At 37.1% G+C, this 26603-nt stretch overlaps 1 protein-coding gene across 2 annotated transcripts in view; it reads left to right on the plus strand.

Moving 5' to 3' along the window:
* The first annotated feature begins 9312 nt into the window (after nt 1-9312).
* Nucleotides 9313-26603, plus strand: part of LOC107221982 (sodium-coupled monocarboxylate transporter 1) — a 78216-nt gene continuing 60925 nt past the window's right edge. The window contains exon 1 of one of the 2 annotated variants that reach the window (XM_015661173.2): nt 9313-9834. The gene's annotated coding sequence lies outside the window, so the exon portion shown is untranslated. Of the gene's footprint in view, nt 9835-13803; nt 13906-26603 lie in introns of those variants that run through there. The other variant, XM_046729718.1, reaches the window with a different exon arrangement.

The following is a 26603-nucleotide window of genomic DNA, read 5'->3' on the forward strand; positions in this document are numbered from 1 at the left end:
TTTATTCTCTTATTGGATTTCTCGAAGATTCCTCGAATTAACGATATATATATTTCTACCAAAGTTCACGACACTGTCAGATTAATCAAAAAAATCAAGAATGTTTTATGCGCAAGAAGTTTTCATTATTATATTGGCATAATATGTCCAGATTTAAATTGCAGGCTACGGAGTTAATATTACTCTTTTTTTTTTTTCTTATCAAGTATTGGAACATTTTGATTTCCATGAAAAACTATTGAAACGTGAATCCCAACTGGTCAGATATTCTTGATTCAATCAGTAATTCTTTAATCACGATATTTAGTTTTAAATCTGTGACCACAGGAAATGCACAAATCTATATAATTTATTGAAAATTGCTTGGAATTAATTTTGTTCAACTGTTATCAATTCTCACTTGATCTATTGAAGGTTCTTCTAGTTTATCACGTATACCGTCTAATCATCCATAGCGACTCAAAGCCTCTAATAAGCTCTCTCCGTTTAAAAATGGAAAGGCTGGTATCGTGGGAATAATGGTTGCGTCGTATAAACGAAATTTTATCCTGAGTAGAAAGTTACCGGTGGCTAAATATCGCACTACTCGAATAAAAAAATTCCTTCACTATCGCTTCGTTGCTGCACATTTGAAGCTAATTGAATTAAACCAATAATAGCACGTGGACAAAATTTTAACCCAAGTGAAAAGTTAGTTGTAGCTTAATATCGCACTTCTTTAGTAAACAATGTTCCCTCTTGTTCCTTCCCCGCACGTCGACGATTGTTACTCGAGCATAAATAATTAATCTGAAATCTTAACGCTTCTCTCGTCACCAACACGTTACTGATAATTTCTTTTTCATCTCAGTCTACGATCCTTTCCTGTAAGCGAAGACTCGCGTCTGATACAATTGGAACGTAACACGAAACGAGACACCTTACTCGTATGCGGCAAAGGAGTCCCTAGGCAAATTGAAAAGTAAAGTGCATCCTCCTCGTGAGGTAATTGTCGCTAAAAGATAGTTCGTAACGTGCAACCGTGACTTCTTCGGTCTGCAATTGCATTTGCAATTCACGTCTGCAGTTTGCACGTAGCCTCGGTAGCTCTTTACGTGTCTGCCTTCAGGCTGCGACCTCGAGACGCATGGCAGACTGTGAAGCCGAGCAACGCACACCAGCAGCGTCATATTGCAATAGGTATCATGTTAGATTCAACGTTTTCCATTTCAGGTTCAGAATCAAGGTATTCAACTTATTTCACTCCATTCAATTATCCCTGCACGTTGGTCCAATCCGCGATCTGACAGTTTACGGCATCGAAACGTACGACAGGTCAGCAAGACGAGCAGAATGCGCGACATGGACTTAAACGTTACTAATTTCAGATACGGAATCATCAACCATCCAAACCCAAGACGCCAAGTTCGAACAGTTCGTGTTATTCAAAACCCAATAAGTTCATTCGTTTGACTCTTCATCGTCCCACATTGATCGACCCTGTATTCTCCTGTTTCGAAGTCTCAAAGCTTCCGCTGTACCCTTAGTTTGTTTGGTCGAAAATTGAGAAGGTTCATGATGCGTTCGACGTTTGACATCGCGGACTTCGCTTACATCACCGCATTGGGCAGTGGCTCGTATAGCTGCGACCGTTTGGCCAGGGGCCATGACTCGATTGATAAAGTGAACCTGTCTGGATGGCACGACAAGAATCGTGGCAGCGTGCTGCAGCATGTACGTACATATCAGGCGTGCATGGAGAAGTTTTACCAAAGGATACAAACCACTTTGCTCGGGATCATCTCTTGCAGAAGTTTCTACGTTCTCGGGCTACGGCTAGTCTGGAGAATGATGTAAAGAAAGGAGCTTTTTCTCTGTGTCTGGAATCAAGTTGGACCGGGAACTCTTCTTCCGGAAGCATTGGAACGGCAGGTACAGTTCAACAGGTAGGAAAATCTTTTTCTTTATTCACGATTTATAGGTATGCATAGAAAATTGAATAATTTAAACATCGGTTTCCTATCCAAATTCTGATACTAATTGTGACACTCACTAAATTCGTGGTGTTGAAGGAGATGTAACTTATTGGTTTCTTTGACGTGAATTACTGTCAGTTTTTGAAGGCATTGTTCTTTACTCGATTTATAATTATCTATAATTTTTTTATCAGGGAAAAATTTGATACTCGAATCTTCTCTCAATCTCAACCAGGAGTGTCTTCTATTTTGTATTGTTTACGATCAGTCAAAAATAACATGACGAAGCTGAAATTAAAAATCTCTTCTACAGTACCTTATGATCTTGAACTATGTTAAAATTTGCAAATTTTTGTTGAATTTACCACTTCGCATGTTTCGGCAAATTCATATGAATATAGAGGCTGACGCTGCTATTCAAAAACGTGCTATTTTTGGCACAAAATTTTAAACACGAATGCAAAATTTCGTATTTACATAAATCATTTCCAACAGCGTGTGAATAATTGAAGATCGTAAAATTTAATATTCGAGTAGAGTTGATGTCATCACTCGTGGAAGCTAGTTCTACGACAGTATTACATTCATCGCTAGGGGTGAAATCTGACAGTTCCTGACAATTGTCTTTGAGTGAACGAACGAATTTCATTTCCCCTGTAACACGTGCTATTTTTGATAATACCTGTGGACGAAAGTCTGATTTGAGAGGCACCGAAGGTGTCACTGGTAGTGCGTAAAATTAGAACTCGGTAACTAAGGTTCAATGACGCAATGCGTAAAATTGAGCTATTCAAAAGTGCGCATGCGTCAAAGAAAGCGCTAGTGTATGAAATCGAGCACTCAGTTTCGCGCATGCGCCAACGTCGTTTTACCGCACTGTTCGGAAAAGAGGAACTCTACGCATACTCGACAGGCTTTAAAAATCGAAATTTACAAGTAGGTGTTGGAAAAAATATCTTTCATTGCATTCAAAGGTCGTTGCTCAAGTTGAATCTGCCAGAATAGATCAATGGACACGTACCGATTTTTAATTCTATAATCACTTCACCGCATCCTTAAGACTTTGAGAGGATATCGATTAAGAAAATGTTATAATCACCGCCTAGGTCAAACTGGTGACATGTGAAGGAACTTAAAATAGCGGGTGTTACTAAGGAAAAAGACAAAGTCCAAAAATTTCTATGTCTACGTTCAAGTCAAGGGAGTAAATTGAGCAAATTCATTCCTGGATGCTAACCGATTGATGATCGTTGTCACGTGACGGATCGATGATCATTAGATAACACATTATGGTGATGGATGTTTTGTTCCTTGCTGATATTCCTCATCGCTGTAGGGCATGTGTTTGGATACCCACCAGTTTTTCAACTTTTTTTTACTTCGTTAAGTACCTCATTTTACTGTATAATTTGACGGATCACCAAACCGGTCTCTGTGCTGCATGAGTCTATGCGGCCGAGTAAACCATTTCTTATTTTAGTGTTATTGCCTGGTTCTCGTCGTGCACGGTTTGCGTCACGGAGATCAAGTCTCTTTATATTTTCAAACTGAGCACCAACGGCTGCAGCTATAGAAAGTAAAAACTTACATTTTATTGAAGGCTGATTCATTAATAACCAGCCAAGCTAAGACTAGAACAAAACCTGTGTCATGTAAACTGTAAAGAATCAGATAACAACTCCAGGCGTGCACTCGCTGCTTGAAAACGTTGCTCACATACCTAAGTCGATGAAAATATCATTGAGTTCAGTAGGAAAATGATTAATGGTGGCAACTGCCTGATGATCATTGGTGATTTTTTAGGAAATTAGTCGTTCGGAAATTACTATTTCATTTTTTTCTGTTTTCACTGTGGAAATTTACCTGATAATGACCTACGTTTCATTCTATCATCGTCCGTTGGGTAGGAAATTCGATATTGTGGCCCTGCTAATATTAGATTTTACACATTTTTACCCCGACCCCTTTACTCATTAACGATATATTATTCCAAAATTCGATTATTATTAGATAGACAATGATATCCACACTAATAGATTGTAGGTGGGTATTAATTGATAAATCCGTTAGAACCATTTGATCGTAAATTATCGATGATTTGATTTGATTGAGCGTTTTGTGATGCTTACAGGCGGTCATAGATGAACATTTCTTGTTTTGAATACCGTCGAAATTTGTCAACTTATTTTATTCTCAAAATATAAGGCTCATGATTATAGTTAAGCTGGTTATGAATAGACGAATCATTTTACAAATTCATCACAAATTAACGATATTAACAAAAATATTCAATTTCGTTGATCACCGCGATTCGTACCCAAGCCTAAGAACTTGTCGAAAAATAATAAGTCCAACGATTTCTTGTTTCACAAAGACAAAATGGCGGTGAAAAATCACGTGTAATGATATAATTCAACGAATTTTGAAGCGAAACCACTTTTTATGCTTAGGTTGAATTTTTCTTTCATTCGCAACGAAGCCGGGTCAAATCTTCATGTTGGGTTGTTTTCATTTCAAACTCTTTGTGACTTTACTGGTGATTCCATGACGATAAATGAAGATTCATTTACGACGATACCCTCTTTTCGCGTATAATTTTAATTTACGAAAATTATATCAACAGTGTTTGAGGGCTCTTTGCAATACTGGTGAGTAATGAATATACTGACGAACTCACAAGAGCAGAAAGAAAATTTAATTCACTCAACTGCGATCCTTTGACAGCGCGTGCTACTAAACTGCAGGTAATTAATTCTCCCTTGCCCTTCCATCTTCATTTGCTAACGACGAAACTTTTGTGCGGGCAGAAAATCTATCGCCTTATGCGCAGACATAACGTCTGTATTGAATATTAAGAGCAGTTATTTTTACGTAATATCTCTAGTTGTTTGTCACACAATGAATGTGGTGTGTCTATGTTTTGATACCAATTTGTTTGTCATTGAAGCACGATATCTGTAGTTAAATACACACACTTATCGCACGTTTGCACCAGTTGAAAATGAATTGAAATGACCATTTTTTTAAGCTTTCGTAACATCGTCGTACCAATCGTTATTATTTTCATGTTTTTTGATTTTTGTCTTGATCCGTTTTTTCTGAGTACGTGTACAAAGTTCTGAAGCCAAGATCTCAAATTTCAGGTTAAAGAAACTTGTGCGTTTCAAATGTACATGCGAAGATATTAAAAAACTAGGTGACTTGGCTTAGAATGCCCCGTATAATAAATTGACCTAGACTAACGCGTACGTGTCATGAATTATGCGAAAAAACATGTTTCATCCTGTATATCCCGAACTGTATTGTTTCATACTTGAGCAAACATTTAGACGAGTAAAGTGGAAAAAAACAAACAAAGTGAGCTATTTACCCGAATTATCAAAAGGTCTGCCGTCATATCCGGTTGATACTGTAAAAGTAGAATTTCAGTTATCATATTGTTGGTAAATACAGGTTAATTTTAACATATTTCAAAGCTTTCAGAACGTTGTATCAGGAATTGTTATGATAATTTAACACACGCGAGGCGTAGAGCGCTAACAACATTTCTTACAAAAGTTGCCGCGAACAAAATATTTTCATTTCAGAACTATTTTGCAAGTGAATCTGTCATCACAGGGTACTGATCATGAGTAAAATTAACAATGTACGTCGAATATAATTATCACAATCCAAAGATTCGGACCTGCTTGTACAATGATAATGGAAATCCATGTTTGCATGAATATCACCGGGATGACCTGTTAATATTTTGAATTTTAAGTAGTTACGAAACGTGTTACTTGACAAATAAATTTGTTTTATTGTAATGCTCTTTGGACTTGTGAGAAATTTTATTCAAACAATCTTTCCGTGTCGATTTATTCTGAAAACGGGTTCACTCGAGGAATTACGGAGTGTCCGCCGATGACTCATCACGTAACGAATACTATAAATTATTATTAATGTACGAGTACTAATGAGAATGTATGTTAAATATCGTCAAAGCTGCATTTCGTATTGGTGATGCGATCGAATCTACAGAAGAAGACGCAACGAGTAACGGAGTACATCATTAATTTGTAAATCGTGGACTGAGGCGTGAAAAAAACAAGAGTGACAAGATGTTTATCAATGTAAGTAAGTCTTCACACGAAGAATTAAGAAATCCTCGAATTTCAACGAGTAAGGTAAAAGGATCCTTTGTCACCTGCCTTTCCATCCCCCCTTCCGCATCTTTCCCTGAGAGTGAACACGTTTTGCAAAGCTGTTTTTACTCCATACGCGCCGAGTCATGTACTTTATTTATTCACCACAGCGCACTTTGAACCCTTGACTTTTATTACTTGCCATTTTGTAACTCTTATCCCGTTTTGAGGTCGACCGGTCCATTCAAGGCAGAAAATCTCGGTTCATTCATGAAACATGTCGTATTTTAAACTCATGTCCGGTATTTGTAATTCGAGGAAGGTGTAAAGATTCAATCATTGCCATAACCTTTGTTGAAATCAAGGTTCTCTTGACAATAACTATAAAAATCACATAACAGCGTCAGAAGTTGAAGTTAATTTGTCAAGTGGACGCTACAATTATTACCGAAATTATATTGCTACATCCGAAATATATCTACTCATAATTTCTTAATGTTTACGAACCTCTCAAATCCTCGACGGCGATCATAATGATACATTTATTTCAAATTTGGTAATCGATTTATTGAAATGAATTTTCGAGAAAACTTTTCTTCTTACGGCTTCATAAATTCCGAAGGGTTTTAAAATTACACTAAGGAGAATTTCAACTGTTACAGTTGGTGGAAATTCCAAGTAAAATGCGTATTATAACAAAAACGGTTGATGTACTGTCAAAATTAAAGTAAAAGATTGAACAGGTAATAATTTCAGGTGATTATAGTTGCGAAGCTGAGTTTAATACGTATTTTCAGTTAAGTAAGGCCTTAACATCGATACATTTTTGTACCATGACCAAATTATCACAATAGTCACAAGAAAACTTAGTGCAACTCAGGTAGAACACAAGTATAGATAAAGTCGAAATGATTGTCTATGGATATTATACGTGTTTTAGACGGTCACTTAGACTTTATCTATACGTGCACTGACATTGAGAAAAGAGTCTTATTACAATAAATAAATATATTTCGTTGACTATTTTGAGGAACCATTTTTTAACTGTTAAAAAACTTATTAACGTGTAATAAATATGCATGCTGTTGCAACAACAATCGAAATTTTGTATTATTTGAAGCAAATAGAATATTAATCTCGCACTAAAATACGTCCATCACCGAAAGCATACTTTAAAATTGCAGCAGATAAAGCGAGAATTGATTAAAAAAATTTTTTCTGTTATCAAAAAATTGGCACTAATTGAAAGAAATTTCACACCATGTTATCCCAAATGAAGATTTATTTACAGTTAACTAATCTTATTCCAGGATTCGCAGTTGGTAAACCCAACAATCGCACGTTTCCAACACGTTCTTTACATTTTGCACGCAGTTCGTAGACCGAGCGGTTGATTTATAATAAAAGCCAGTGCGACGGTGCAACAGTAATGTTATGGAGCTGATATTAGAATTTAGAATCTCGGGGCTTATCGGAGCTTCTTCCAACATTTAAACGTTAGTGCTCCGTGTTTTTATACATAAATTCCTGATCTGGATATGCGAAATTATGTTTGAGATTAGAACCGTGCAATATAAGATTCATTTCCGACTGACACGAGGACATTCGGACGTTCGTCTCGCCGATTCGCGAAACGACTCGCGTTTTTCGACAAGTACGTAGTTTGACATCACTGAATAGGATTTTCAGTAAAGTAGACGATCGATTAACGATCAATAAATATTCATTCGGTACCAATATTCAAGTAGTTGAACATTGTTTTCGATTGTTTCGTGTAACAGGATACTGTTTCTAAAGAAATAGATGACTTATTAACTATTAAAAAATCTTCATTTCACACAAAGAAGTATATGAAGAGTTCCACCCCAACTAGCACAGCCTTCCAAAATCCTACAAATTCGAAATGTTTGTTTATTCTCGAAGTATTTTTGAGATTTTTTTGAAAATTACAAATCATGTCATAGTTTGAGAAGAATCGAGCGTACATGTTTAAACGAAGAATTCGCTACGAAAGACGAGGCACGATTATCCCGACATACTTTTTTTTGAAAAGAACACTTCTTTCCGATTAATTTCATGTAGTCATATTTTTTAATCCGTCTGACAGATCCAGAAATATAGGTGTTTGAAGATTTGAAGCTCGTCAGGAGTGGAAAATTTTTAAAAATATACAAATCGATAATGAATTGAGACAAGACTTTGAGAACAATCATAAGCATTTGTTTCAGGGAATCGAATATCACAAATAAATATGACAAAAAACGAGAGGCGTAAGGGTCAAAGTCTGTCCCGATTGGCGTGGATATCCCCATATACAAATGTGCGGCTCCTTATCTGTAACCAAATATTTATTTCGCCATATTCAAACATACGATTTGTTGACAGTAAATGAATCCTGTTCGCTATAAGAAGACTCATTTCTCCGGGTGCGTTCTATTCGGGAAGTAACAACGATTATTGAAACGAACAGTAACCCAGATACTAGATTATCTAGATAAAGCTACACAGCTAATTTTTATGTTGTATTGAGAACTATATTTTTCGATTGTCGTAAAAAAATGTACACAGAGAAGGGCACAAAATTTCCAGACCGGTTTCACTACGAAATTGATTAAAAAAGTTGAATGTGCCAAAAAAAGACAAAAATCGTTGCATAATGGTGCCAATCTAGAAATATTCCAAGCGAAAGATAGAAGTTTTGAGAATTTTTTGGGCATTTTCAGACCATATAAACAATCTTTTAGTTGATAATAAAAAAAAAAAAAACATGAAAAGTGTTGAATAAAAACAGTAAAAAATCAGTTCATCGTGGGTCCGATCTTGAAGTATTTGGAAAAGAAATAAAATTTCGGAGAATTTTGACAAAAGGTTCTTTTTAAAATCATTCTCAATACTTATAAATAATTGAATAGTCGAACAAGAAATCTGAAAAAATTGAGGATACCGTTTCAAAGTTGGGCCAATTATTGCGGATATATTTTCAAAGAAAATGAAAAATGGCGAGGGTGAGACTTTGGTTTGGTTCCGCGTATAATTCTGCATGTGCGAAGACCCGGTCAAGTATAGAATCGTGTTTGTACACAATAGCGATTGTGATTAGAGCGGGGAAGCCGCGCATGTGACCGCGTGTAAATGTGGAAGAAGGATGCCCGATGGTCACGTGTAAGTTTCGCGTGCGGCGTCGGTTTTTAAACGAATCGGCGTCACCGCGCAACGTCCAGTGTCTGATTCAAGATCGTCCGGTAGAGACGAGGAACGCGTGACTCTCGTGCTCGACTCCGAGTCGACGTCGTGGATTGGTTTATATCAGTGTTGAGGTCCCGCGCGAAGAGAAACGTCAAGAATCCGTTGCTCGGGATTCGAGGTTTTTTCAAACGTGCTTCGCGAGTGCAACGACGAGTGAAGCTAAGACCGTCTGCGATTGTCCGCGGCCCGTTGATCAACATTCAAATCTAATTATAAAACTTTGACGCACCGCGATCTTTGACCCCCTCAGTCTCACTCTCGTGTTGACGTTTAATCATTGCTCGAACAAACGTAAATTCAAACTCAACTTAGAGACGCTATCTGTAGACGGCATACCAACTTTGTACTTTCCTGCACCAACCGTCCGTCGACCACAAGCGTTCTTATCTACTTACCAAACTTCAACACCGACTTTTGACTGCCTGCGTTTCCACGCTGCCGATTACGCCGCTCACGTTTTCAGAATCAGTGATCACTCGGGCCAACTCAACGTCGTACGCTTCTTGGTGAGTCTCGAAGCTTGTTCTCTAATCACTTAATAAATGGTTTTGTCAAGCAAACTTGGTGCGCGTACGAATCACGTGCCCGCATACCGGTCTTACCGTGAAGTAAAGACTATCGAAACTGATTAGAATTAAATTGGACACGATTGGTTTAATTGGCGAGTATAGAATTTAGTGGTGGATTATCGCGTTCAAGCTCGCCGTAACGACGAACGATCTTCGTTCGGAACTTCAAACTTTAAAAATATTTTTATGAAATATTTGTGCACGAAAGGCGATGGAAACTGACAGAAATTGACCGATTCAATCAGTGGATCACGTCGTAATAACCAACGGAAGATATTCCCGAGTTTAAATTTCTTTCCTTCTGGTATGGAATTTGTCAATAGCACGCTATCATTCTGGACCAAGATAATTGTCAAATGCCAATCCGTGTTTATACTCCATAGACCCCAATGTCAGACGGTACGGGTACCCAATTATCCCACGAATGTTTCAAAGATATTTAAAGAACAGACTACGACATAAAATTTAAACTACATATTCTCAAAATTATCGACGTTTCTTCAAACGTTATTTTCTGATTTCACAGAATTACGGTGCTGCACGTTGCAACGAATGCAATGACCTTTCATTCAAGGTCGTTCCCGGTCGAACATCTTGAGAAAACCGGATTGAATAACAAAAAAAAAAAGACATACATAGTATCGGAACTGAAGAAAATGTCTGAACGATTTGCCTTGAACCTGCAAGCATACTTTGAAAATGAAGTAACAACTTTTGGTTAGTTTCTTCTCGGAGTATTCTGTACAAAAAAAGCGTCACTTTTTAACAAGAATTTCGGATCACCTTGAAAACCTCCGTTCATAGGAATATGGTATTATCGTAATACCGAGACTGTCTCATCGAATATCGACATAATCGGTTCTGCGTTTTCTACCGGGGATAATTAATGAAATTGATACACGAAATTTCTCGGTACGATCACACTAGTTCGTTATATACACTCATTTGTACTCAATGTCTACGAATATTTGTACAGAATCCTGTATGAATACACCTGGGTGACATATCTAACAAAAATCACACGCATAAGCAATGTTACAATTAGTTAACCATCGATACAAGTGTTGACCGCAACGTCCGCATCAAAACAATTATACCATCCAACGCAACATTTTTTCCAAATTTTAACTTTGGCCGACTTTGTAAGTCGAAGACAATTTGCACAGCGTATAAGGAAATTATTGCATCTGACGAAGCAACGACGACTCATAGTGCATTATTGTAAAAAAAAAAGCCGTTCCGCAACACCTTGAAAATTCTTAAGCTCGAGCAACTGCAGCAGCAGCAGCAGCAGCAGCAATGCGTGGAGTCGAGAAATACCTAATGAGATAATTTCACAGACAGTCCATTTATTGTACGTAGGTGTGTCTCACCTTGTGCATAAATCTTCAAACAGTCACGGCTTCCCGATAAGCTTACAATTAGAGTATCAGGTAAACATCGGATAAATCTGAAGCGAGAAAAAAAAAAGGAGAGGAGCGTATGGAAACTTTTGTAGATTAGCAACCCATCAGGACGAAGGTGAGTCGGCTGAGTGGTAGATAAGAAATTCCGAGTACAGCGCCTATCTCAATCCCGGAAATCTGTAGAGCGATGCCCTTTCCAGAACTGCAAGCTGTGTGCGAACGATCGAGAAACGTTGCGGTGCCGTGTGACGGTGTTTCTTGCACAAGTCGACGTCTTTCTCAAGGTCACGCAGTGCAACGAACCCTTCTCGCTTCCACAAACGACCGTTTCTTGGAGTCTGGTGAAAAGATGCGACGATCAAGTTGACGAAAATTGTCCAACGCCTATTTTTCCTTTCCGCGTGACGTATATTGTGTGCGTGGCACTAGGAGTCCCGTTATACTCACGTGTTCGACGTCAGCCATGACCGCAGGGCATGCTGTTGTAAACCAAGGATTTGAAGTTGGCTGAAGGCTTGAAAGAAATTTAATATTATTATACCTTTCACCTTACGTTTGTTTCAGTGCCGTTCAATTCACAGAACTGTGCGAGTTGACTTTATGTGACGAATTATAGTTGCCCCGGGGACACGTATTCGCGATGAGTGATCAGAGGTTTTAATTCATGGAAATCCAAACCATTCGATCGATATCTTGACTAATCCAGAAGCTAACGTTATTTCAGCCGGGTTCGTAGGTTCAGATCGAGAATCAGGAGTGTAGTTCCAATATTTCGAGTGCTGGTCATTTGAAAGCCAATAAATTCGATATTCTTCACATTGTCATTTTCTACCTGGATTGGAAACGAAAAACGTTGAAGGCTGAAAATATTGTGAAACCTGTTATACAAAGACTTAATTTCTCGAATCTGGTATAAACGGGGAATTCCTCAGACGTAAATCGTGTACGGTGTGTAAAAAATTCATTCGGTTTATTCAGACGGCATAAATTATGACTCATGTATGCAATAACGAAGCGATACTATTTACAAAACGAAAAACTTAATAGCACCGATTCGCTTCCGACCACAGAAAAAGGTATGAGAAGGTCTTTCGTCTCCGTCACCTAGTTTTATATAGACAATGAAATTGCGTCAATGCTCAAAGTTTGAGCCGAGACTCGCAAAGCTTTGCCAAAAACGTTTCGTTGCATAGCTTGAGACCAGGAAACGGTATCGCGACGCCGTACTTTGTTGTCCAAGAAATATAAACGGATGAAACTAAAGCCGTAATATTTTTCGAAAAACGTTACTACTGCTGAGGACCGGACGCATCGATTCTACAGTCAGCCAAAAAGGGTTAAGACGAAAGCCGATGAAACGGGTAACAGATTAGAATCGAATATCTGTCTATCAGGTTGAACTTTTATAAAATTCAACGACAGAAGTAACGCGAGCTTGAAATTTATCGAAACATATCAAGTACCCAGTCGACGATGTAGATTCTTCGAAAGGATGTCGTTCCAGTGAAATTCGACCCAGTCAACTGCAGTTGCAATTTACAAGTTACAAAGGACCGCGTGACCGATGGATGCATCGGTAATCGAGCTTCGTCGACTTCGTCGAAGTCCGTATAACCCGGCACTAGGAGCCAGGTAGTTTGCAAGGCAAAGTAGAGCAGAGGCACGAAGTTGCACAGGCTGCAGCATGGTGTGAAGTGGAAGGCGTTAGGCGCGAACCGCTGCAATCGAGTCGTTTGACCACGCACGGGCAAGAAGCTCATTATACTGGCAAATTAATTCTATCGGCGAACTTTCCGCGTCGGTGTGACGGCACTGTAGCGTATTATTAGAATGTAGATCAGTATTATAACTGAAGTTGGTAGATCGGCGGTCCGACGAGAGCACCGATATGTCGGACATCAATTAGATGAGCTCTGAGAGTCACAGAGACCCGTTTCACTCACTTGCACGCATTCGTTGCGTGCTTCGATACTTGTACCAGCGAGGCTTCGGTCTCCTCGACGGATGACTAATAAAAAAAAAAAAAAAAAAACAACTACGAACAAGAAATAAATACCCGATGATTACCGACACTCGGCGACTACGGCCCCTAAACTCGTGGAATGTTTGGCTTCGCTCTTGCTCTTCGGTGAGCTACGCCGTTATCTAAGCTATTTTAGTCCCGGCCAGCAACTACTGTTCACCCAGGTCAGTTGCAGCCTCACACTTGTTAGGCGTGTACACCATTTCCGTCGGGAAAAATGATATCCTCGTTTTCGTCGACAAGTGTATGTGGCTTTTCACTCGCGGTTTGTACCGTTCTAGATCCGTTCTACTGCTTTAAGATCAGGTTAATTTCAACGACGACTCGGTATTTGTCCGTTATGCACTCGAATGCTTGATACCTGCTAGGAAACTATTGGTCCCCGTCCAGTTGGCACATCGCTCATTTCTTTCGCGGTATAAAGCTCTCGACCTCGAGCACAAAAACTGCACCGCACAAGCTGTACGCATTTCGCAAGCTTGCTAAAACTGTCCCCCGTTCAAGTTTAAGGTCTAGTTAGTAAAATTCGTTTGAGATAGACATCTTTCATCTCGAAGAATATCGTCTGGAATGCGTTGAGTAAGTTTATTTGAGAAATTAACGATAACAATTGTAATTTATCCATGACTGTGCAATTACCCAGAGGCGGTGTGAATACGAAGCTGAAGCTAGCGGTCAGATTAGCGGCTGAACGTGTTAAATTTTTTGGATGTAGAAAAATGCAGTTCAGTTTCATCCCCATAATTTTACGAAAGTATCGAGGGTTCGAGATATTTCACAAGATTTTAATTTTAAGACTTCACTACCTTATTCGAACGAACGTTGAAACGTTTGGCTGCTAATTCTGACTGCCGGCTTCAGCGTCGTGGCGTAAACTAATTAATAATCAATAAACACCAACGGAACTAAACGAACGCGTGCATCCTCTGTATCCATCAGTTTTTCATCCTTCCTTTCAGTCTGGGTTCGTTTAACGTATTTTCTTACTGGTTTTGCGAATTTCTCATGTACTCTTGAACTTGTGACGCAACTCTGTGTGTGTGTGTGTGCTTTATTCGTGACGTACGAATATACATAACAAGTGTTTCTCTAATTTAATGTATTCGCGTAGCTGATGTAGTTATTACGAATTACACGTGCTGTAAGTTTACATCACCGGATTCGTAATAACCGAATTCAGGAAGTAAGTAGTAAAAATTTAATTCGAAAGATTTTATGTTTCCTCAAAGCTGGTCATCAAAGTTTTCCGTCGGAAAACAAAGCACTTACATGTGAATCGTGAAGGTCTAATCAGATCCTGTTTCATTCAGAAATCAAATACGAATTACCGAAATTCCGGGAAATGATATCAAATGTGATAGTCGTTCTGAAACGACGAGAAACATATCTTTGGAATGAAAACAACTTACGTTTAACTTAACGAGTATCACGATCTCATGAAAATTCCATATTTTTGTGCCATTTTATCTGAGATTACTTTACAGGAAAATAATTTTCTCGTCATTCAGGAATACAACGAACTGCAATTATGGAAAATATCAAATACATGCGACAGCTATTACAGCATTCACTGAGAGGAAAATTTGCACATATAGTTGAAAATCTGTATAGTTAAAATATTATAGTCGTGCCGATAATTATCACGGTGAAATATACTCAAATTATCGTTTGGCGCACTATAAACGCAATATCAATTTTACCATAAACTTATAGTTGATGCAAGGACGTCAAAGGTACTATAATAATACTACAATGAACTATATTTTTGTTCTTAATGTTCACCATGTATAGACGTTGATCAGAATTATTTTGGTATCGTGCCGTGAGCTTCGTTCTATAGTCTTCGACAGTACAGAATATAGCACAATCAACTAACTTATAATAAACTATTTACGGATAAGAATTTGAACCACCCGAGATGATTCATACAACTTTTGGCAGAGTTGAATGCACCATACATAGTTTGACTCGACTTAAATACGGCTAACGCTAATACAGTAATTATTCAGACAAGATCATACGAATATAGTTTCAACAACTATACATACACTGTTGAAAATATTTGAAAATCTACGACACATTTACAGCACAAAAGTGTAGTTGAATTACAAATTTCGTGATATAAAGTGAATTACTAAGAATTCTCAATAAATGTGCATTCAAATTTTGTCATTTTGCTTAACTTAGTTGGAAATACGCAAAAGGGTGTTTGAATTTACTTCATTGTGCAGTAAATGCATTAGGTATATTTGTAAATTTCATTTACGGTACTTGGAATTTACTAAACATTCTGCTGAATTCACTTGATAAATGGAATAATCTTATTAATCAGTTTTCAGTGACTGTACCAGGCATGCCCGAATGGACCGTACATTGTATTATGAATCAAAGTCTTAGATTCCCGTAAAGTAGTTTAGCGTAGTAGGTAGGGTGCCCGTCTTATAATCCGAACATTGCGAGTGAGAAAAGGGGTTCAAGCCCCGGTTAGGAAAAAATAATGCGCCAGGTTTTAATCGATCCAAAATGCGTTTTCGACGATTGTAGCTACTGATAAGTTGTGAAAATGGTATCTGCGCTTACGAAAAATCATTGACATGAATTATCTACGAGTTCCTGGTCTATTTTTTTTTCATTCCACAGTTTTACTATACATTTACGATGAAGCTACACAACTCGCATAGTAAAGTTAACAAACTGCAATCTAAAATTTCTGTATTGAATTTCCAAATTATAAACCGAGTAACGATAAGTTTATCGCTTTTATCGCACTAGTGTTTAAATATGGTCACGTCTTCGTTATTGTACCGTTAACCATACAACTTTTGTCATGTGTAACGACAAGTTCATAGTTCGGAACAACATAATGCAATAAGTTCCATTAACTATAAATTCGTATTGTCCCCTGAGCACGCTATTTGTTATAGTAAAGTCAATCACATTTTTCTCTGAGTGTTGAATTTGTTGTAACACACGTGAAATTATACCGCAGGTTATATCAGCCGTAATTGACTGTACAGTGAGAAAAAATTTTAGTTGAGGTTACCGCTCAATGGTCAACTATTTTCATTTTTTACCACAATCGAAAAATATAGTTCAAGGTACGAAATGAAAATTAGTTTTGTACCTGTTACCAAAAAGTCTAGCATTCGTTACTATTCTTTCTCGTTATGATCTGTTACTACATTTTCTTGTAACTGTTGCGAAAATTTAATGCTTGTGCAACAATAAATTGATGTTAAATTCTTATTTGATTAAAAAAGTAGAGTAAACCGAAGAAACTGATTTTTCTTTGCAATAACCAAAAAAGGATCGACAATATCGCAAAATGGTTACGCGTACCTCGTTTTTCGTAATTCCAACAATATTCAAACAGTTTTTTCAACGATACCCGTTTTACTGAATTTTTCTAGTTACTATAACAAATGAAATTTTTCTCAGTGTACAATAATTTGAATCAAATCAAGAACTAGAATTCGCGGAACTGTATCAACTTCCTTTCCTTTTTCCTAACTTCTATAATTCTGGCTATCTCCATCGTTTCAATATCTCTTCACTCTCCTACTTCATTTTCGCCAATTTCGTTGTTCGCGTCTCTGCAAGTCAGCAAAGATTTTCGTTTTGTCCTTTATACTGTAATTATTAGCATTTGCTATTCACACCAAATAGCGAAGGTCGGAACAGGCGCAGTCACATACGAATTGTACACACACACACACACACGGCTAGTTTCATAAATAGCGGACTGGTATTCAAATGTGATTCAAATTTCCCGCCTAATGGGCTCGTTCGCGTTTCCGTTTCCGTTTCGCGCGCACAAAAGAACCACCGCGTGTCCGCCCGTCCTAGAAGGAGTTAATCTTTGCCGTTGCCGAACGCGGGTTATTTATGTTGTTGGACACAAGATGTTCATACACTGCCAACGCGTCCCACTCTGCACGAAATCATTCTGGGCGCTGTTTTGGTACCGAGGAGGCAGGAACCGAGCCAAGTCGCCGAGAGAATATCAAAGTACAATCAATTGATTCATATTCATCGTCGCTGGATTGTATTCGAGAGAGAATAATACCGGAAACGGAACCAAAAAGAGATGAAAATGGGGGGGAAAGAAAATGAACGAGCGAATCTCGATTTCAATTTCAAATGCTCAGTTATTCTGCTGCTCGCTATATTCCTTGCAGTGCTGTGAGATTAATCGATTAGTCAGCAGCTTCGATTAGTCGATTACTCGACGGTTTTTATTCACATGCCGATTGACGTGAAGAATTATTGTGAGGCAACTTCCATAAATCGATTAATCGAAACCGTCCATTGATTGATTACGCGAAAAAACTATTCACCGAAATCCTTGATTAATCGATCAATTCGAAAAACGATTATTCGAAAAACTCGATTAATGGTTTGAACGATTAATCGCACAGCACTAATTCCTTGACTCTAATATTTCGCAGAGGCGATATTTGCAATTGCGTGAATCGAACTATAGTAATATCGTTACAGTCGTTGATCGTTTCCGACGATGGATTTTGTATATTGCCCGTGAAATGTAATCTCGTAGGTATAACTTGAATCTGCGAGGCTAGTGATTCGCGTTTTCTTATTCTTACGGTCTCGAATTCTCTGAGGAAAATAATTGCAGTACAAAATTTTCGAGATTTTCTGATAAAGTTCAGCGCATTAATTGGCTACAATTGTAGAACCGCGTGGAATAGATTTCTGGAAAAGATCGTTCTTGTATACGAAGATAATATCAAACTGGTCACGTCTCAAGAAGTCGCTAAATTCATGCTAAAAGTTTTTCATAAGTAATGGATATCCTCGCAAAATATTTCCTATAGAAATATTAAAAAACTTTAGGATAATAAATACTAAACTACTGGAAAGTAGTTTCCAACTACAGATTTTCACCTCACATATGATGGCAATATTTATTCTGTATAGTCGGGTGTTGTTCTGTCCCTGAAATCTTTTTCTCAAGAACAGATGGCTGAGAAAAGTTACATTATACAAATTTTTATTGAACATATGTCAAAGCATTCGTCCGAAAGAATTTTCTCTTCCTCCATAACAGCTGATGAGTAGTCATTTTTGCGATATTTGTAATTTTTTCTAGCATCGAAGTAGATATGTAAGGGGGGTTCTGGCTCAATCTGCTTTACCGACCGAGTATATTCTAGTACTCGGTCGGTAAAGCAGATTGAGCCAGAACCCCTCTTACATATCTACTTATCGAGATGAACAGGACGAGAATATTTAACTTACTAACTTAGAATATCTCTACTTGAACGTCATCCTTGGGAAATTGTCTTTAGTTTTTCAACTCTGCGTAATTTTGCGCGAACAATCTTGAAATATTCTTCACACTATTTTATGAATAAAATAATCATATCCAAGTTCAGAGCCATTGAACACGAACCAACCGTGATATTACGCCCAGATTAATTAGATTTGAAACCAGTCGTGAACTTGAAATTAGAATACAAATTACAGAGAGCAAAGATGTTAATAACTAAGTATCATGTAATTCACTGGCCATAACCGTGCTGTCTGAATGGAAGGGAAATGAATGAATTTTTTGAGGCAAGATCGCGTGCTCTTGATTAGGGAAAAGCACCGTCATCTGTAAGAATGGCACAATGCATTTTATAATAATCGCAACAAAGCTCCTCGGTTCTCCTTTTGTTACCTTTCTTAATGCAAGATTTTCCACGATACCCATAACCCTTTTTCTCAGACGCTGCACAACGTCCTGTAGAATTTGTCTGCATCCTCGATTTTCGGACTGACGACGTTTTCAACACTTCGCTTTTGCCAAACTTGAGTAACAATCGATACCGCAGTTTTTTACTTTACGCAAACCGAATCCAGTTGCCTGAAACACAAAGTGACGATGATATAGATCAGCAAGTTGCAGGCCGATAAAAGCCATTTGTGATACAGTTTGAGACTCGTAGAAAGTGGACCATGCGCTAGAATTGCATATCGTGCAATTTTAGTAATAACTAGAAACCAAGCTAACGAGTAATCAGATCATGCTAAAAGTTGTCCTGCAGATTTCGAAACCATAATTTGACCCGCGTAAATAGAACGTGGTGAATTTTTAAAGATAATTCACAATCGCAGCCGACTGATAATTTCAACGTGCGTTCGGACATTAAGTGGTGGTTCTACCTATAATTGCCAAAAATCAAAAGGTTACGTTGATAATTATATCGCAATAATGATAACCAGGAGACATCGTTCTTTAACCAATCATCACGTCACGAAGATTTGCATTTTTATTCCTTGGCTCAGGTGGTACAGAAAAGTCAAGGCTTGCTTTTGTGATAATTGAGAGTTCATTGAGCTGACGAATCGATTAATTTCGTAGTCCGAAAATTTCAGATTACATTGAGTAGAAGTTTATATGCACAAGTCGATCATGTATCTGACGCTATGTAATTGCTCCGTAAGATGATGTTGAAATTCGTGATTTTGAAATTTCCTTTCTCTCAGAGAGATAAATCGTCTTGTTTGAATCTAATTGAAACAACCTTAATCGCGATATTCACAAATTAGTTTGATCGTTTCATATTTTTACTCTTCCTTTTTTCTTTCTCTTATTTCTTTCACTTCAGGCCAAAATGATATAGATGCTTGAAACGCAGTTAACGTTTATAGGAGCAAATAAAATGTCAGATTTTCAGGCTTATACAACAGCATATACCTAGGGACGGTAAAAATAAATGGTGAAAAAACCTATCTTTCAACGATTCGGGATGTACAAGGATTTCTATCAATAAGAATACTGACGCGTATCGCAAGGCAAGGATATGCGCTCATCCGCTCGCGTCTATCAGCCTTGAGCCTCTCCGCAAGGCGATTGCAACTTGTGGGACGAGAAAAAAGAAAGTTTTGGGTCAGAATGATGCGGAGAAGATTTTTCGCGGCGAAAAATGTCGCAGGATAAACGCCGCATTAAATAACAAAGACGTGGGCAGGAAGGGGGGAATAAAAACAAACTCGGAACCTCTTGAGCTGCTTTTAACCCTTTTTAAAGTGTACGTAGATATAACCACAACGTGTAAATGGGGTATTTCCTGCTAATTCGACAAATTGTGACCCTACTTATTTCTTGTTTCGCTGGAACGTTTTCAATTGATAATGTAGGAATTTTCAAACGCTGTTATTTCTTTCTTTTGTTTGCGTGAAAATATCTTTGAGTTACGAACGTTCAAACCTTTTTATATGCGAACCTTTTTCATATTCTAAAAAAAATTTGCTGACATTTTGTTCTTTATTAGAATCGTCTAGCATCAGTTCCACGACGCAATGATATTTTTTTATATTTTTTCTCTGGTTTGAAAATAATGGATTATCAAAAATTAACGTTCAACGTTTTTAAATATTAGGTAGCATTTTTATATATTTTCAACTTCATAACGAGGCGGTTGAAACCTTTTTTTTTTTTAACGCTTGCAAATCTTGAAGACGTACAAGTTAAAGTGTATCATATTATGATCGATGAAAATCGTGAAAGTGCCTGAAAAATTAACTTAATAAGTAATCAAATATATCACAAGGCTTCCAGCAAATATCCACGAGATAGCGAATGAGATTTTTGTGAATTCAATCAAAATCTTTGTAACATGTTGACGTTACTTTTGAGTGATTAAAATTCTTTGGAAATGTAATAAGAAATGATAAAGAGAATAATTCCACCTTGTGCACAATTTCAATGTGCCTTTCGTGGAGTGCAAAATGGTTGTGAATTTTTTTCAGAAATCATTGAATCGTTATACTTTGGTTTTCATCAATCCCTAAAAAATTTCATAAAAAAAAAAGAAAAATACATTTCATTATGGAACTCATCCTAAAATGATGGAAACAAAAACTTATCTTCGTAAGAGTTTTTCGAAAATTTAAAAAATGGTGGAACTCTGAGAAGGACTGAATGTATGTTTAACTCAAGAGTATTTACGTGAAAATAATTTTTTTTCAATAAATGACGGGTGTCAGAGACGCTTTGAAAAGTTTTAAGAAAAATAAAAATGGCGAGGATCAAAATCGGACGATTTGGCAATGAATGCACCATATGTAGATGACATACATGTATCACGAGCGGAAAGGAATGGCATGGTTTGTCTTGAAAAACGGTTGTCGATTTATTTGTAAGAATTGCAAGAAAAATACGAACATTTTCTTTCTTTTTCTTTCTTCACTTCTCGACCTTTTTTTCTGACCATTTTCTTCTTCTCTTATTTTGCTTGTCTTTACAAGGTATTGTGAAACTGTGCAACAAGAATCAACCATGATGAACAACTATTTTTACAACAGCGAAGCTATTTTTATTCACAGAATATCCGAATCTTTATGAATAATGTATCAATAACAATATTCGTAACTGTTCAGAATCATCTTCTACTGTAAATGTTGCTATAAACAATTGTGAAAATAGTGTCATGTCGGGCTGACAACTATAGGCTTTTTCTTATCAAACTTTTCCTTCTTTATTTCTATGCCTATTGAAAATCTGTTTAGTTCAAAACATGCCATATTCTGTCTTCTGCGAAACAAATTTTGAAAAATAAGTTATTGCCAAAAGGTTTATAATTGTTCGAGTAATTGCTTTCGACAGTAGAATTTCGACATGCACAAATAATAAATCGCAATTAATTTTGATATGCTTTGAAGTCACCAATAACAATGATTAACTTTCGAAAATACTATACAAATGTGACGTGACTACATGTATAATCAAGGGGGTAGTCTTCTATCCCAATGATGTTTTTAGATGATTTTTTTTCATAGTAATTATTATTTAATAATTTCAAGTTTTTCACACGTGAAAGAGAAGATTGTAAAGTAATACGGGATAATTTTTTTTTCGTTTTTGATGGTACATCTTGCTGGTATGGCCACCAAAAGTTACCCCTATTTGAATTTGGCTGACATTTTACAAAAAAAAAACTGTTGCACCTATCGAGCTGAAATATTTATGACTTATTCTGCATATATATATATATATATATATATAAATATAGTTTTAGCCTGAAGTACCATCGAAATCATTTATTAATATTCAATCCATTATTTCACCAATTTAAGTTGACAAAAACAAATAGTAAATTTTAAAAGTCCATCATTTAAAATTTTTTTTAAACGCATTTACATAATTCTGCTTCAGGCGATAGCAACAAGTGTATTTTTTAATAATCTGTGTTTTTTTCAAATACTTGAAAATTAAGATATCGTTCTAGCCAGATTTAAATAGGGATTTTTTTTCACCATCAAAAACTAACAAAAAAATATTCTCCGTCACTTTTTAATTTCCTCTTCTATGTGTAAAAAATTTGAAATTATTAAATAAGTTTTACTATTGTAAAAAAATTATCGAAAAAAGTTATTGAGGTTGGAGACTACCCCCTCAATTTCTAGCTCGATTTTTTCATAACTTTTGGTAAAATATCACGGTACAGTTCTTCTTTACAACGAACAGTCTGAAAATCTCCAGAAGCACAATTTACACATTAATATTTTTCTGAATAGCGGACAATATCTTTAGTCCCGAAGATGTCCGCTATTGGGAAGTTTTACTGTATCGCATTCCCTTTTCACTGGTCACGTCAACCTTTGTTTGCAAAATTTTTCTTCAATTCTCTTAGCGACTGAAAAAAATAGTCCCGAAAATACAAATCGAGTAACATTTTTCTAAATCTTCCGCATCACGATAACCTTGCAAAAACCGATGATCAGTTACGAAACAGGTCAGTTTAACATAAGTAAAATACTTCTCGGACGGATGTCTACCAGACGAAAGGTTGGTCCGTGTGTATAATTCAGGAATCATTCCCAAATCGACATGCGTAACAAGACGTCAAATCGGTCTCGGACGCCAAGAACTTGGGCTGACAATATTGGAACACGTGTTATTTTGCCAGACTGCAACGCGTTCAGAGAATAAAATAATGACTCAATTCAGACGGCGCGGGGAGAAAGGAAGAGAGATGCATCTGGCCGTCCACTTTGCGATACGCATATAACGATGATGTGTCGAGTCGCAGGGCGTTTCGTCTGACGCAAGCTTGGATGGAGGGAAAGGAATTTCGGTCCATTCTGCTTGGGTCTAATCGGTTGTTTCCACTTGATATTTAAGTAGAAATTTAATTTACCGCCGATCAATGGACGTCGTTCTCAAGATACAAGGCATCTCTGCGAGGACGAGTAAATATTTTAATTAGAAAATATGGGAAACTGGGTTTCACGGTGTTTTGAGAAACAGTCGTTGTAATATCATTCTTATGTAGTTAGCTGACTCACTGAATGAAATATTACTGTTTATTTGCACATCTGAAGTTCACCGGGGAACCTGCGTCTCACCTTGCAATGCATCCAGACCACGTTCGCCAATATTCGACGAAAAGACACTCACGATGCAATGCGACGTGATCCGCCACACGGCGGCACTAGTTTAAATACGCTTACAATAAGTAACGTGAAACCGGAACAGGTTACACTTTTCGAAACGTCTCTTTTCACGAACAAATATGACGGTGGTTGATGAAGTTTGAGGCTTTGACATAGAATGTATTGTTGCACCAGCATCAGATTATAACAATAATTACTAGAAAATATAGTGCCGGAAACCATATTCAAAAAGAATATTAGATTTTTTAATTACAGCTGTAAAGCACACTTTCATTTTATACCTAAAACTGTATTTTTCGGATATGGTTAGATCTAATGGTGTATTTTTTGAGCAGATGGCAAACTCGGTCTTGTCAGGCTGAGCGTAAGTTTGCAATACGAGTCGTAGGTGAGCCGAAGACGAATATTGCAAATACGCGAGGCGAAAAGATCGTTGCCTCCTTGATGAACGCGATTCTTTGCCCAGCAAAACTATACAAGGCGTTTTTTCACGAAGCACGAAATTGAGGCTTTGGTCGCGTAATGTCGGATTTTTTCGCGGCAGCGCATGCGCGTAGTGCGGAAAACACCACTTTTAACTCTTGGGGCTTAAAAAAGTGGTATTTTCATTAGTCCGCGCATGCGTATTCGCAGACTCACTCAACCGTCATAGAAACGGATACTTTTGTGTACGGAAAATACGCATGAAAAAACGGGTAAAACATGCTCGCGTTATATAACAATAGTTTAGCGCATAAAAATAGGTGTATAATAACTACAACTAGACATTTTTGAAAAATCACTTATCATTCCAACCTGCGATTCATTCGTTGTTGATTATCTGGGATTAAAAACTTCCCGGTACTCTGTTTACAGAGAAAAAATGAAGTTATTAAAATTGAAGTTAGTAATCACCCCGAAAACAGAAAGTTAAGTTTTCGCGAGATCTCGGCGTTTCAAGATCTACAGAATCATTTCCAACTATTTTAGGATGGATGTTTGAGTGCGCGTGTGTGTGTACGAGCAATTTTTGTGTGCGACGCTATCTCGAGAACGAATTACCAGATTTCAATAAATTTGTTCTCAATCGACGTGGCTTTCGATCGATTCAGCAATTTTCGAATTATTTAAATGACAAAAGTCCGAAAAATAAAATGAAAATGATGATATCTTGAGAATGGATGAATGGATTTGATTGAAAATTGCAACGTTGGGTTTTTTGGGTATTTGATAACGAATACAAGGTCAGACTTCGAAAATTTGCAATGGTGAATCCGATATAGTGATACAAAGTCAAAAAAATTGTTATATTTTCATGTGATATGTTATCTGAGGGCTTTTAAATCATTGATCATGAATCTGAATTTATACGAAATTCGAATTGGATGATAATATTTTTTTTCCGTGAACTTGGAACCTGCAGTGTGAAAACTGCGAGTTCAAGGGCTGGCTCAGGGCGAACCTAAAGTCGGTTGTTTTTAAACTGATTTGGATGCATTTTTTATCAAATCAACGAAGGATTCATTTTCGAAAATCTGGACTCATTCCCAACATTACGATAATTTGTAAGCCATTTCGAATTTCAACGGATGATAATCTGTTAGAAATAATCAGCTTTGGAAATTATGAGCTATACGATGCACATCAATTCGCTAAACGATGTATAATGTACCTGTCATTTTTACAATTGTACAAATAGAAAACCGGTACGCAAATATGATGAATTATTAAATTGCAGTAACCGTAGTGTTTCGGAATAGAATTCATCTACTTGATTACGTTTTTCAGAATTTTCGAACCTCCACGATCTCATCTCAATTCTCAAATTTTGCCCCAAAGCCTTCAAACTTCTTCATATTAATAATTTTGAACACTTTAAAATCATTTTTTCTTCATTTTTATGTATCGATGTGAAGCATAAAAAAGTCTAAGACTTGGCAAATATTACTTGGTGCCTTAATAAACATTTAAGAGATTTTAAGGGAAAAAATTTAATCGTAATATACCAATTAAGAATTGTTTATAATTTGAATGAGAAAATTCAAGAGTTCTAGCATTATTCATTCTATGCAAAAATGTATAAAATTTATACATACAAGTTCATCTGAAAATTGTTTCAGGAGAATCTCGACATCTCGAAACGTGAAAATCCACTCGATACTTGACTTCTTATTTTCCGAGTGATTATAACAATTCCACGTTTTCAATGGAAACAAAAAAGCGGAGGTATAAAAACTATTTCGCAATACTGATGAATATCGATGTAACAAATAAGTTTTTCGGGCGTTTAGATCTCCTCATTTCCACATGTGCTTATAAAATTAATCACCTTAGTATAAATTACTTATATAAATTTTTTATCATAGACTCGATCGACCTCTTCTTATTATAAGTAAGCCGATATTCTCTTTTGTTTTCTTAGGCATTCCACTAGTACGTAATATACTACAGCTATTCATTATGATATTTAATCCGAACGTCAGGTTAAGCGCAAAGTCTAATATTGGCTTCTGGACCTGTAGTCTGAAAAAACTTAGATAAAAAAACGAAACACTTGACGCATCTGTATTTCTGTGTTCAGTTTTCTCAGGCTGTCACGGTATGGAGCACATCTACATGCAGTCCGATCTCTCAATAAGAACGCCCAGCCTACAAGAAAAGGAAGAGAGAGGGGGGGGGGGGGGGGGTGGTGCTCGATTTCCCGAAAAAACTTGTGCTTTTGCGGACTTATCGAAAGATCGGACTGTACTCTCAACTGGCAATAAAAATGTGATACACGTTATACAAGGTACAACAAAGTATTAACGAGAGCCTTCTGCAAGAACACGAACCACATGCAGCGTTCTTGCAACGCCTCTACAGACTAGTTTTTCTTGTATTTCAATCAACTTGTC

The sequence above is a fragment of the Neodiprion lecontei genome, chromosome 1 (genome assembly GCF_021901455.1).
Source record: "Neodiprion lecontei isolate iyNeoLeco1 chromosome 1, iyNeoLeco1.1, whole genome shotgun sequence".
Classification (NCBI taxonomy): domain Eukaryota; kingdom Metazoa; phylum Arthropoda; class Insecta; order Hymenoptera; family Diprionidae; genus Neodiprion; species Neodiprion lecontei.